The sequence below is a fragment of the Populus nigra genome, chromosome 15 (assembly GCF_951802175.1).
Source record: "Populus nigra chromosome 15, ddPopNigr1.1, whole genome shotgun sequence".
Taxonomy (NCBI): domain Eukaryota; kingdom Viridiplantae; phylum Streptophyta; class Magnoliopsida; order Malpighiales; family Salicaceae; genus Populus; species Populus nigra.
Window position 1 is genome coordinate 4,216,460 of NC_084866.1, and position 15,347 is coordinate 4,231,806.

The following is a 15,347-nucleotide window of genomic DNA, read 5'->3' on the forward strand; positions in this document are numbered from 1 at the left end:
GAATTCATTTTGGGATTTAAAAATGGTAGGTCGCTTGTGAAAACAAGTCAATTTTTGGATTTTAAAATGGGCACGTCACCTATTAAAATAAACCAATTTTAGGGAAGCATGTACATTTGCTGAAATTCTTTTTAGAGTTTGAAAAGAGTAGGTTGCCTGTGAAAATATGTCAATTTTTTAATTTCAAAATAAGCAAGTTGCCCATGAGAATAGACTAATTTTTTTGAATTTTATAAAGGGTAGGTCATCTGTGATAATGAAATCATTTTGCAGTAAAAAGAAAAACAAAGTCTTTAGATGGATAAATCAACCAACAAATCAAACAAACACTTTTTTCTTTACAAACTTACTATGTAAAACTTTGATGAAATTTTTCTTTGTAAGCAAGGTTGTCAAAAACGTATTTTTAACACGGTATGGAAAATGCAAAATAAACTTGGATCATAAAAATGGATTGTAAAATTGTAAAACCATAAGGAATTTTTTTTTTCCATACATAGTTCAAACATCTTAAAATACATGGTTTAAATAAAAAATTTCAAAAAAAATAAAGTAATTAAAATAAGTCAATTCCATCATCCAGCTCACATATTATATAATTAAATAAAAATAGTTTAAAGAAAATTAAACACGATAGATTCATTCAAATCACAGGTTTCACATATCTAATTACAAAACCTGGATTGATCTAATACGTCGTTGTCCTAATATTGAAAAAAAATATTATCTTAGGATTCTGGTTCATTATTTTTAGTTAAGAATTTTTTATGTGAATTGACATTTTTTTAAAAAAATTTTAAACAGGTCTAATAATGAAACTATTCTATTTTTTTTAAATTAAAAAATAATACAGTTCACAACATAACAACATAATACGTGCCACCTATTTAGTTATAGATAAGTCTAAATCATAATCGAGTTGTTACATTAAATAAAATTATCACGTCAAAATATAAGCTAGATTGCAATATATTGAATATTGTTAAAAAAGATTGTTAATGCTGTCATAACCCAATTTTTGACCCTTTTATTTTAATTATTATTATTATTTTATTTACTGAAAAGGATATAAAAAAATGTTGATGAAAAAAATAATAATGATGAAAAGCAAGTAAAATGAAATAAATGAAGAATAAATTAAAATTTCGGTTAAGGACAACATGATTTGAAGTTTTGAGATTTAATTAAATTTTGAAATTAATCTAATTAATCCAATCAAGGGTTTAATTGGTGAATTGATAAGTTTTGAGACTTAATTAAGCTTTAAATTAATTTAATTAATCTAATCAAGGTTTTAATTGGAGAATTGATAAGTTTTGAGACTTAATTGAGCTTAAAATTAATTTATTTAATCCAATCAAGGGTTTAATTGGATAATTGATAAGTTTTGAGACTTAATTGGACTTGGATTAAATTAAATTAATGAAATCAGGGACTTAATTAGAAAAGTTGGGGTTAATTGGGGGTCAAAATTGCAAAATTAAAGTCCAGGGACTGTTTTGTGTAATTCGCTGAAATGCAGGGGTCCAATTAAAGTTTATCCAAGGGCTTGATTACAAAACTTTCAAAACTTAAAGGTCCAAAACGAAAATAAGCATTAAACACCAAAACGGTGCCGTCTGTGGATGCGCTGTTTATCTTCTTCAACGGACGCCCACCGCCACCAATACACCTGCAATCAATGGTTGGAAGAAACGGACTGTTCTCTGGCTATAAAAGCCAGAGAACGAAAGGTCACAAGTGGACTGAAAGGGGAGGAATCACAGGGGGGAGGAACCACAGAGAACCGGGAGAGACTAGAAAAAAAAAAAACAGACTTTCGCTCCTCTGTTTCTTCTCAAAGAAACAGAGGAGGCTAAAGAAAAAGGCCACGAACAGGAGGAAGAAAAACTGGGAAAAAAGGGCAGACAAGGAAAAGAAAAACACAGGAAAACAGAGAGAACGAGAGCAAGAAAACAGAGAACAGAAAAAAAAACACAGAGACGAACAACAACAAGAAAAACGCAGGGGAAGAACCCTCATCTCCTGGGTGCAGACCTCCATCACCATCGACCATCGTCAGCGTCTTCGTCTTCGTCTTATTTTTCCAATAATATCACAAGAAACAGCTTAGGAAAGGGAAACTAGGGAAGACGCATGCAGAAAAACAGAAACAGGGGAGCAAGCTTCCATTCAACCGACAGCACCTAACATCTTCATCACCATTGTTGATGTCCTGAGCAGAGGAAGCACATAAGGAAGACCAAGGAAAGCAGTAGACAAGAGTCACCACCAGCTTCACAACCGTTTTCGTCGCCTCCAGAAGCAGCAACTCCAGAGCTCCATCTTCAGCAGCCACTGCACCAGAAACAGGGCACTCCAGGAAAGAAATACAGGGACGAACGGGGGAAGAAAAGGAGGAAGAGAAGGAAGAAGAGAGGAAGAACAAGAGGAGGCAGCGTCGTTCGTCCAGCACAGTGTGCCATCGTCTCCGGCTACGCCTTGCTGCACCAGGTAAGGCGTCCCTCATCTCTACCCTTTTGCATTTTAATTCACTGCTACTGTAGCAGTGAATTATAATTCACTAGGCAGGCGTGCGTTACGCACGCCTGCTGGGTAACGCACACCTGCCACCCAGCCGGGTCACTGGTCTAGACCAGTGACCCAACCCCCAAAAAAATAGAAAAAATAAAAAAAACAGAAAAATAGAAAAGGTAGAAAAAATAAAAAAAAAATAAAAAATGAGTATGCATGAATAAAAATAATGTAAATTTATTGGTTTATTCACTGACGTCAGAGTCAGGAATAAAAATACCGGTTTAAATTTATATTATTTTTATTCGTTGTATTTTATTTTATTTAGCTAGAAAAAAATATGTGCATGCTTAAAAATAAATTTATTTTTTCACTGGCGCTCAAGTAGGGAATAAAAAATATTGATCTAATTTTTTTTTATAGCTACGTAATATTTACCAACGCAGAGTTGGAGATATTCGTTGTTGAATATTCACAGACACCAGAGTCAGGAATGTTATAAGCAAATTATCATAGCATAAAGTAATAAACATTTAGCAATTTAAGACAAAACCAACAATGCAGTCTGCCTCAGGCAGAACGTTTAAGGAGTGATAATATCTTCCCTTTTACGTAACCAATCCCGAGCCATAGAATCTCTGATGACCAGTTAGGATTCCTAGTGACCGTAATACTAGGTGGCGACTCCTCAAACAAGACCTTTTCCCCTAAAAGAACAAGATGCCAGAAATCTGTTCTTGTAAATTTTTTAGGGCCGCCGCGATGTCGTGTGCGACAGAATGGCGACTCCACTGGGAATTTAGGATTAAGCTTTGTTTTTTGTCTTATTATTGCTATTTTTTGTTGTTGTTGTGTTTATTTGTTTTTTTTTCCTGCATTTACTGTTTTAGCATGCATCCTTATTTATGTTGTTATGCATCACTTTGGAAGCACACAGTTTACATCCTAGGATAAGTGGGGGAGTAACGGTACCCCAATGGCTTTAGCCTGGGTAAGACTCGTGAAACCATCCAACTCTCGCTTGATTGTTTACTTGAAAGTGGTTGATATACCAAACTGATATTACTCAGGGCCTCTATTTTCACACTACTTTTAAGCCTCATATCGACCTTTCATGGACGATCACTGAGCATGCGAGAGACCCTTTGAAACTAGATAATGACCAACCCCTTGATGCACTCAACAACTAGGATTTTCCTACTAGGTTGTCACTCCGTGAAAGGCAAGTTCACATTTCATACACATTTTATTTATTTATTATTTTTTATCAATATTTTTGCATAAATTGCATGATTTACATATTAGCAGGTTGAAATATAGGTTCCCCATTGAAACCCGCCTATAACACTCGGTCGAGAAAAAGATAAATGGAAAATGAAGAAAGAGCCCAGTTGGAAGCCTAACATCAAAAGGAGGTGGATAATCTTAAAGAAGAAGTCGCAAGGCTTACTAGTCTACTCGAGCAGGCCTTGAGAGATAAATCTGGAAAAGCAATACTTATAGCTTAGCCTGAAGATATGCATATAACTCATTTCGATCCACAGAATCTAGGGGCAAATAGGGTGTCATCTGAATTTCAACAAGCTATGCATTTCTAGCCAACATACCCCTTAAGAATTTCGTCTACCATTGATTCTACCGAGAAAGAATCTCAAAAGGGCAAGATGGTAAAAGAAGAGGGTTTGGAAAAATGGACTGCCCTAGAAGAGAGGATAAGGGCAGTTGAAGGAAACCATTTGTGTGACCTAGTAAAAGCTGTCAATATGTGTTTGGTACCTAACATAGTCATTCCTAAGAAGTTTAGGGTGTCAGAATTCATTAAATATACAGGAACTCAATGCCCTGTAACTCATCTCAAGGCATACTGCAACAAAATGGCTGAGGTGGTTGATGATGAGAAATTGTTGATTCATTTCTTCCAAGACAGCTTAAGTGGCACTGCCCTCACTTGGTATATACGATTAAATAATACCAAGGTTAAAAAGTAGAAGGATTTAGTTGATGCCTTCATGAGGCAATATAAGTTCAATATAGATGTGTGCCCTGATCGGTTAAGCTTGCAAGCTATGGAGAAGAACAATAAGGAGTCCATAAGAGAATACGCCCGAAGATGGAGTAAGATAGCTGCGCAAGTTAATCCTCCCATGTTGGAAAAAGAGATGATCAGTTTATTTTCCAACACCTTTAAAGCTCCGTACTTTGAATACTTGGTTAGAAGCTCTACACAACATTTTACCGACTTAGTTGTTATAGCTGAGAGGATTGAACAAGCCATTGGGTTAGGTAAAATTGTTGATCTAACTGAAAAGAACAGTTTCACTGAAAAAGGAAAGGACACTGAAGGTGGTTGTCAAGGCACTTATCATTCCTATAGCTATTTTTTTCATACCGACTCTTAGAAATCAAATATCTTGAAGAAAAAGCTACAGTGATATTAGGCCAAGAATGGTCTGTATATGGCTTCAACTAACTACTGAAAAGATACCCTTGTCAAGAAGAATGAGTGATTGAAAGATTCTAGAAATTCCAATCAATGATCACTAAATGTTTAGCCCTTTTATGTGTTATCATGCCAGTATTCATGTTAGTATAAGATCTTTGTTGTTGAACTTATTTTCCTAAGCTTCAATGAAATAATGAGTTTGTCATTCAATCGTGTTCACGACCAAGCATTATTCATCTGATTAAGAGAGTTTTCTTATAAGAACTCACGAATACACTTTTAAAGCCTCGCGTGATCTCATAGACTCAATTCATCTCTTTTACCAAAATTAGTTTTCCTATAGGAGTCTTGAAAAATTGATCTGGCATTTTGATTTCAAAAATAATTTGATGTTGATTGAAAAATGATATTTTTGACATTCTACTTGTAGAATGACAAGTGAATCAAGCAACTCCATCATTGAGGTGACTAAATTATGAAAAAAAAGGAAAAAAGAGAAGAAAAGAAGAAAAAGAAATGAATAAGCACCCTTACCCCATGACTCTTGAATCATGTGTTTTTAAATGTATGAATAATGGTATGTAGTGAACTCGTTGCTCATGACCCATGAAATGCATCTTTGTAAAGACCAAACCATCACACTGGATGAGGTCAAAGTTTATTGATCTTAACTGCTTGCGCTTGAAATGAGGAAAGACCATCTTTGTTATTCCTTTCACATTCTGAAATAAGTACATCCTTTGCGATTCCTTTTTGAGCCTGAATGGTTTTTCTTTCATAAAAAAAAAATCCCGACTAGGATCATACCTCACACTAGGGGGTAAGAGAAAATTTCAATGAAAAAGGAGAAAAAGCCGTGAGAAAGCCAAAAAGGCATAAGAGCTCAAGAAACTCAAAATGCTAGGAGGCAAGCCCAAATCACTAGAAAAAGTGACATCCAAGATAAAGTGAGTATGCCCTAACAAAGCAATAAAAAAAGAAGAAGCAGCAAATCAAAGAAGAGCGGCAAAATAAAATATGAATGCCATTGATGTAACCATATTATTCGATAGTTTCACCCACATCTACCTAATGTTTTGTCCATGTTTTATATATAAAATGCCTTGATATTCTTTGTTTTATGTTTTGAAGGCATTTTTGGATGAAAGATGCAAAAAGGAGTAAATTGGAGGTAATTGGCAGATTTGACATTCAGTCGATGTTTTGTGCAGAGCGTGAGTTCTAGAGATCAAAATGAAGTGATTCCAGTGGCACTAAAAAGATAACATCCATACCTTTCTGGAAATGTAATGCAAGAAAAATAAAAGGAGAAAGATCATGGAAATCACATCCTGCAAAGTCAAATCTCGCATTCTGCCAGTGTTGACCTTTGGCCATTCAAAATTTAATATCTGGAGCTACAGAAGTCCGATTGATGCAAACTAAATTTTCTTGGATTACTAATTCAAAGACCTATCCACGCTCACAATTTCAGCCAAAAATGATGTCATATGAGGGAGATATGATTTTCCAAAGATGACAACTAAATTCTGCCAGCAAACAGGTTTCGTGAAGAAACGAGTCCAAATTACGTTTCGAAGCATCTAAACCGACATCCAAGTTTTTATATCAGCAATTTAGCTCCTCTAAGTCAGAGCTTGAAGATTTCATGCAAGGCTATTTCTCCTTTTAGGAAAAATAGTTATTGAAGTACTTAAATGTAAACTGCCAACTCAAGGGAGGACTATTTTGTAAAATAGAGACTAGGGTTTCTTAGCATATAAAAAGAAAGAGAGAAGGAGGCAGCAGCCAGCAGAGAAGAGGGAGAGCAGAAGGAGGCAGCAGCCAGCAGAGAAGAGGGAGAGCAGAAGGAGGCAGCAGCCAGCAGAGAATAAACACAAATTCTCTCCTCTACAAACCCAAAAAATCATGTTCTTTTCATTCTTTAGAAGTAGTTGTTCAATAGTTATGCAAGGCTAAGCTCTTTTCTTGGTTGCAAGGACACAACAAACCTTCGGATTTCAAGAACCGTGAGATTTATTCTTCCTTCTATTTTCAGTTTATGTTATGAATGAGTATGATTGTTTTCCTATGCATATTTTCTATGATTGTTGTTGATGATTGCTAGAGCGGACTCTAAGTTATTGTTGTGAACAATCTATTGCTAAGTTTAATATCAAAACCGGAGTTATGATATATGAACTTGTGAAGCAACTAAGCTTGATAATTGTGGCGGAACTACATTATTGAACTTAGGGAGAACATTTGAACAAAGTGATACAAGCTGCGGACAGCTTGTATGTTAATCTTGATGAAATTATCTAGTTCTTAAAGCTACCATTAAATTGAATCATTAGTGCGGACACTTTGATTGTTTATTGGTTAGGATTAGTTATACGGCGGATCCGTTAATTAATTAATGTTAAGAAAAGATAAAATTTCAGAACATAAATTACAATTTTCGTTTCAAGGATCGGTTCTAATTTCCGTTGGTGGATGTGTGCTTGCAACCAAGGTTTGTTTTTCTTGATAAGTTTCGGTTTTAATTGATTTTGTTTGCTAGTTTAATTGCTGTCATAGTTTAGATAATCACAAACCAAATCCCTCCAATTACATAACGTACAACATAAAAATCTGCCTTGAAACTTCCTCGTGGGATCGACCCCTTGCTTGCTCTATATTATTTTGTGTATTTTAAGCTAGGGTAATTAATTTGTGCGACTGCGACATCGCAACAGCCATCAATAGTCAAACTGTTGATAGTGATCCTTAGTCTTTGAAACCTTGAAACACTCTTTGAGCCTTATGAATCATTTTCTTTCATAGCAAAAAACCACAGCCTACGTTACGTGCATGTAAAAGTCCTTTCTAATCAAACAAGCAAGCAACCTAAAACAATAAACAATGCTCTCAAAATGCAAAGAATACTTTTTCATAAGATTCATGACATCAAGAATAAACCATTCATTATTATTCATGCTGATAAAAATGAATGTTCAAAAAGAGACAAGTTTTTCTCATACAAAACCTCAAGCTTTTTCTCGAGCCCTTCACTTTAAAATCCTAAAAAAAAACAAAATGTCACCTCATGATGTATTTTCACTGAAGACCTCATTGCCAAACACAAGAGCACATAATCTCTTTTACAAGAAAGAAAATAACCAAGGAGCTGCAAGATTTCAAAAGCAAATTGTTTTAGGCTCACATCGAAACAATTTTTGTTTTCAAAATGCAAGATCAAGATTTCAAGCTTTATTCTCAACCCATATCCTTCACCAAACTAAAAAGAAGAGAAATGAGAGAAGAGCCTCTTAAAACCATTATTTGTCTAAGTAGCTGACAGAGCACACTTGGGGGCAATGACCAATACAAGGAGGCAATATTGTGTTTAGAAGAAAAAAATCTAGAAAAAAAAGATGATAATTTCCTTCAACCAGACAAGGGGGCATTTTGGTTTACAAAAGACAACTTGATCCTTTCAGCAAGTGACATCGAATGCTTTTAGCAGTGAGATGAGGAGTAATGAATGACCCTCTCAAATTATTTGACGAGATAGAAAATCATTAGCAAGCAAGTGGGTCACGGTGGGCACCACAGAGGCTGAGTTATGTAAACAAATTTAGAAATAGACTTACATGGGCCAATTCGAGTGGGCTAGAAGCCAAGCGACAAGGAGGACCCAAATCAGAGGTAGCAAGTCCTCATCAATCAAGCAATAAGAAGACTAAGAAGAAATGGGGGCCTATATTTCAAATCAGGTAAAGATGCATGCATATCATCTAAACTTTGAGATATTAGACAATGAGTTTTGCAAGTTCCATAAGAGAAAAGTCTGGCGGAATCCATCAAGTGGAAGGCCAACTTGAAATGGCCAAAGATTGAAATTGCTTTTGAAAATTTTTCATTTTTGAGAATTTTTCAACCTGGGCAGGCCGCCCATGAGAATTAGGCTAACTGAAAAATCTTTGTGTTTTTTCACCTTCTTTGATCGTGCCTTCAAGCCTTCAATCATCATTTTTAGGGCGCCTTTGAGCCCTCATCTCCTTTCAAGTGCGCCTTTAAGCACTTGACCATCCAAGGTAGTGTGTTTCCTAACCCTACTACGCCTTCGAGCCCTCATCTCTTTCGAGCGCGCCTTTGAGCCCCCGCTTCCTTTCGAGTGCGACTTTGAGCCCTCGCTTCCTGTCGAGCACGCCTTTGAGCCCTCATTCCTCTTCGAGCGTGCCTTTGAGCCCTCGCTTCCTATCGAGTGCCTTTGAGCCCTCATTTCTCTTCGAGTGCACCTTTTGAGCCCTCGACCATCCTTTTGAGCCCTCGACCATCCTTTTGAGTGCACCTTCGAGCCCTCATTTTCCTTTCTCTTTTTACTTAGGTAGGTCACCCATCACAATGAGACTCTTTCTTTTTTACTTGGGTAGGTCGCCCATTACAATGAGACCCGTTGCTTTGTATTCGTCAAAAAAAAAATCTTCGTTTTATTCCTATCAGGCAGGTCGCTTGGAACAATTAGACCACTCGCGAAACCCTTTTCGCGTTTTATTCTTCATCGGGCAGGTCGCCTGGAACAATTAGACCACTCACGAAACCCTTTTCGTGTTTTAGCGAAACCCTTTTCATGTTTTATTCTTCCTATCGGGAAGGTCGCTTGAAACAATTAGACCACTCGCGAAACCCTTTTCGCGTTTTATTCTTCCTATTGGGCAGGTCACCTAGAACAATTAGACCACTCGCGAAACCCTTTTCGCGTTTTATTCTTCTCATCGAACAGGTTGCCCAAAACAATTTGATCCATTTAAAAAAAAACAAAAAAAACAAAACAAAAAACAAAAAAAAGTGGGTTTTCTTCCAAATGACTTGTTTCTTGATCTCTCTGTAAAGTTCGTGTGTCAATTTATTGTTTTCGAAGTTTTCAAGACTAGGGAAAAAGCAAAGGTTCTTTCTGTATCTACTTTTCTTTATAAATTTACTACACAAAGCTAAAAGAAAATGAAATTTTCCAATATCTTTGTATAGTAAATATTATAAAGAGGGGGCAACTGTCATAACCTAATTTTTGACCCTTTTATTTTAATTATTATTATTATTTTATTTACTGAAAAAGATATAAAAAAATGATGATGAAAAAAATAATAATGATGAAAAGCAAGTAAAATGAGATGAATGAAGAATGAATTAAAATTTGGGTTAAGGGCAACAAGATTGGAAGTTTTGAGGTTTAATTAAATTTTGAAATTAATCTAATTAATCCAATCAATGGTTTAATTGGTGAATTGATAAGTTTTGAGGTTTAATTGAGCTTAAAATTAATCTAATTAATCCAATCAAGGGTTTAATTGGTGAATTGATAAGTTTTGAGACTTAATTGGACTTGAATTTAATTAAATTAATGAAATCAGGGACTTAATTAGCAAAGTTAGGGTTAATTAGGGGTCAAAATTGCAAAATTAAAGTCCAGGGACTGTGTTGTGTAATTCGCTGAAATTCAGGGGGTCCAATTAAAGTTTATCCAAGGGCTTGATTACAAAACGTTCAAAACTTAAAGGGCCAAAACGCAAATAAGCATTAAACACCAAAACGGCGCCGTCTGTGGATGCGCTGTTCATCTTCTTCAACGGACGCCCACCGCCACCAATACAACTGCAATCAATGGTTGGAAGAAACGGACTGTTCTCTGGCTATAAAAGCCAGAGAACGAAAGGTCACAAGTGGACTGAAAGGGGAGGAATCGCAAGGGGGAGGAACCACAGAGAACCGGGAGAGACTAGAAAAAAAAAAACAGACTTTCGCTCCTCTGTTTCTTCTCAAAGAAACAGAGGAGGCTAAAGAAAAAGGCCACGAACAGGAGGAAGAAAAACTGGGAAAAAAGGGCAGACAAGGAAAAGAAAAACGCAGGAAAACAGAGAACAGAAAAAAAACATAGAGACGAACAACAACAAGAAAAACGCAGGGGAAGAACCCTCATCTCCTGGGTGCAGACCTCCATCACCATCGACCATCATCTTCGTCTTCGTCTTCGTCTTCGTCTTCGTTTTCCAATAATATCACAAGAAACAGCTTAGGAAAGGGAAACTAGGGAAGACGCATGCAGAAAAACAGAAACAGGGGAGCAAGCTTCCATTCAACCGACAGCACCTAACATCTTCATCACCATCGTTGATGTCCTGAGCAGAGGAAGCACATAAGGAAGACCAAGGAAAGCAGTAGACAAGAGTCACCACCAGCTTCACAACCGTTTTCGTCGCCTCCAGAAGCAGCAACTCCAGAGCTCCATCTTCAGCAGCCACTGCACCAGAAACAGGGCACTCCAGGAAAGAAATACAGGGACGAACGGGGGAAGAAAAGGAGGAAGAGAAGGAAGAAGAGAGGAAGAACAAGAGGAGGCAGCGTCGTTCGTCCAGCACAGTGTGCCATCGTCTCCGGCTACGCCTTGCTGCACCAGGTAAGGCATCCCTCATCTCTACCCTTTTGCATTTTAATTCACTGCTACTGTAGCAGTGAATTATAATTCACTAGGCAGGCGTGCGTTACGCTCGCCTGCTGGGTAACGCACGCCTGCCACCCAGCCGGGTCACTGGTCTAGACCAGTGACCCAACCCCCAAAAAAATAGAAAAAATAAAAAAACAGAAAAATAAAAAAGGTAGAAAAAATAAAAAAAATAAAAAATGAGTATGCATGAATAAAAATAATGTAAATTTATTGGTTTATTCACTGACGTCAGAGTCAGGAATAAAAATACCGGTTTAAATTTATATTATTTTTATTCGTTGTATTTTATTTTATTTAGCTAGAAAAAAAATATGTGCATGCTTAAAAATAAATTTATTTTTTCACTGGCGCTCAAGTAGGGAATAAAAAATATTGATCTAATTTTTTTTTATAGCTACGTAATATTTACCAACGCAGAGTTGGAGATATTCGTTGTTGAATATTCACAGACACCAGAGTCAGGAATGTTATAAGCAAATTATCATAGCATAAAGTAATAAACATTTAGCAATTTAAGACAAAACCAACAATTTAGTGTGTCTCAGGCAGAACGTTTAAGGGGTGATAATATCTTCCCTTTTACGCAACCAATCCCGAGCCATAGAATCTCTGATGACCAGTTAGGGTTCCTAGTGACCGTAATACTAGGTGGCGACTCTTCAAACAAGACCTTTTCCCCTAAAAGAACAAGATGTCAAAAATTTGTTCTTTACTTATAAATTTTTTAGCCGTGATGTTGAGTGTGACAAATGCAATAAAAGAGGTTGCAAATGAATTATACAATGATAATTATTTATATTATTATCGACTCATCATTTAATAGTTATAAGATCAATTGGGAATCAAGCCTAACAAGGAAGTCTGCCATGTCATCCCCTTGTAGCTGGCAGCACATCTTTTGTGTGAACAAGTGGCATGCTATAATTGGTCGGGAAGAAACATATAGTGCACCATTACAGTACAGTATATATTTTTGTTGAAATCGTAAAATCAGTAATAAAATCATGATTTTTTGTGATTTCATCCAATTTTACCGATTTCAACCCGATTTTATCAATTTTTGAGTTTTTAAGGCGATCTTACACGTTAAGTATATATTAACTCGTAAAATCGTATGATTTTAAGAGTTAAATCGCGATTTTAACAACCTTGTTTGTAAGCATTGTAAAGAAGAGACATCAGTTGTTACCTATTTTTTACCATTCATAAGAAAATATATATATATAAAAAATATAAGAGAACATACATGAAGATATCCTGGAAGATTGCCCAAGATTGGTGGTAGAGAACCAAGATGACAAGTGAAAAAATTGGAGGAATAAAATGTATAAGATTGGCAACCTAATTCTGACTGAAAAAAGGCCTCATTGGTGAAAATATTTTATCTAGGGTAAAGAAACATAAATTTAGATGGGTAAGAACTCAATAAGAATTTTGGAAGGCTTAATTGATTTTATTGAGGACTTAATTGTAAGGAAAATAAGTTTTTGGAGTCAATTTGGGTGTTAATTGGAAGAAATTAAAGTTTGAGGATTGAAATTAGACTTTGAAAGGTTTAATTTGTTAATCAGGGGCTTTATTGTAATAAACAAATAAAGTTTGGAGGTCATTTAAGACTTAATTGTATATTCCCAAGACCAAGGACCAACTTGTAAATGACACACAATTTCAGGGGTAGAAATTCATGAAATTAGAGGCCAAATTGAAAGGAACTGAAATTTTGGTAGTCAATTAAGGATGAAATTGAATAAATTGAAAATCAAAGACTCATTTGTAAAAGGTGTTGAACTTTAGGGGTGATATTTGAATTTGATAAGGGTGCAATTGCATGCAATTAAAAGTTGGATGACAATTACAAATGTAATTAAAATGAATTGGAAAAGTAGGGAACAAATTTAAATTGGCCAAATCCCAAATTAAAAAACTATAATTTCTAGGGTTTAACATATACGACGTGTCGTTCAACCATTGTTCATCTCCTTCCTTGACAATTTTAGTTGGTTGAGTAGGCAACTTCAAGTGAATGAATGAGGCGTTTCCGACCATCTCAGAGGCTTTAACCACCATCATTCAATTAAGAAACGCCCCCTCTATAAGCCCATGACCATCAAAATTGGACGTTTACACCCTAATTCTTCCATAAAAGTCCCCAATTAGCTTTCCTTACATTTTCAAATTCTGGGATGATCAAGTTGGCATCTTTGGATAAATAAATGTGAAGCTACATATCTCCAAATTGGGTAAGGTTGGATCCAAACGAAAGGTGTGCATATTCTTTACCAACTTCAGGTGGTCTTAGGCAATGTTGACATCGAAGTTGCTCCTACAAGACCTTAAAAGTGGTCAATTCAGTTAGTCATGGCTGTGACACCTATTTTGCAAAACCATTGATTTTTTTCATGTGTTCACACTTAAAACTTTCTTAATAGGTTTTTATCAAGATTTAATCGTATTTCTCTCAAAATCAAAAGGCTAAAAAATAGCTTGTTGGTTTACAAGTTTGGCAAAACCACCACTGCAAAACCAGTCTAGTTTAGAGCTTCTAGCTATTTTTTTTTTCCAAAACCCTTTTATTCTGATCAGAGATCAAAGATTGATCAATTATGATCAATTTTTTATTAAATCCAATAAAAAAACCATAGCAAAACTCTATAAATAACCCCTAAAAATTAGAGCTAAAAGGAGAAAAAAATGAGAGAAAAGGAGGAGATAAATATTAATAAAATACCCTAGTTGCACGGGTTTACGAGCCTAACATAAGGGTTGATTCAGTTTTGAAAAGGCATTAAGTTTGTAAAAGAAAAACTTTACAAAGGAGAGCAAAGAAGGCAGTGATCATTCTAGGGTTTCGAAGGTATTTTTTTAATCTAAATGGAGTCCATATGGCTTGCTTGAGAATATTTTGGTTGTCATTTTATCTGCATTTATGTTTGCAAATAGGGTGATGCTTAAAGAGTAAGGGTTGTGTTTTTTTTTTGTTGCTATGATTTTGATTCTACGATTTGATATGTTGTCATTAAAGTGTGTTTGGCGTTTTTAATGTGATAAAAGCTTTCTAGTTAGGTTAGTTTTGGTAAAAACAATGTTTGTTTGTTTGTTTTGTTTTGTTTAATTAATGCATTATGAAGTAATATTGTTGATCCTTGGTTTTCAAGGCTTGTTCATGACCAAAATATGTTTGGAAAACTAATTTTGAATCCAAATTACATAGATATGTAGGTTGAATAAGATTTGATGTTATTTGTTAGCTCTTTGGATTCAATTATGCTTGGTATTGATAATGTGATTTATGAGGACAAAAAGTTGTTTGTTTAGATGCTTAAAAGAAAAAATCTAGGTTTTGGTAGTAGTTCTTTAATTTCTAAAATTTTTCCAGATTCTGGGTTCATGTTCTTTACATGAACTTTGCCTTAACCTCTTGTTTTGGAGTTGTTTTAGGTTAATTATTGGCACATACATGTTATCTTGTTATCTTTAACAAATAATTTAGGAATAAAATGCATCAATAACACATATTCATACAGTTAGATTCTAGGATTCTTTTGACTGTCCAAATACATTTTGATCAAATCATGACTTTTTAAGTATTAATTAAAGAAAATGGATGCTTGATTTTTTATCTATGCATGATTATAAACAATTACTAAATGTGGCTACAAATCATCATTAAATAACATCAATAAAATTTCTAGCTATTGGATTTTAAATGGGTAAATGACTTAATTAAACTTTTTATATAATTGGACAAGTCTTCAACATGTCCAAATGTTTTTAATTGTATTTATTATATCCTTATATAATATCAATTTTCATAATAAATTCTCCGATTAAGTTTTCCTATCCAAATTAAAATTATTATATTTTAAAATTATAATTATAATTTTAAAAAATATACTTATATTTTAAAATTTAAATTGTTGAGTA

The 15,347-nt window shown here is 35.0% G+C and overlaps 1 long non-coding RNA gene across 1 annotated transcript; it reads left to right on the forward strand.

The window, feature by feature from the left end:
- The first annotated feature begins 1,682 nt into the window (after positions 1 to 1,682).
- Positions 1,683 to 7,026, forward strand: LOC133674164 (uncharacterized). The gene is made up of 2 exons (XR_009835151.1): positions 1,683 to 2,493; positions 6,089 to 7,026. It is a non-coding gene; the product is annotated as an uncharacterized LOC133674164 (long non-coding RNA).
- The last annotated feature ends 8,321 nt before the right edge of the window (positions 7,027 to 15,347 follow it).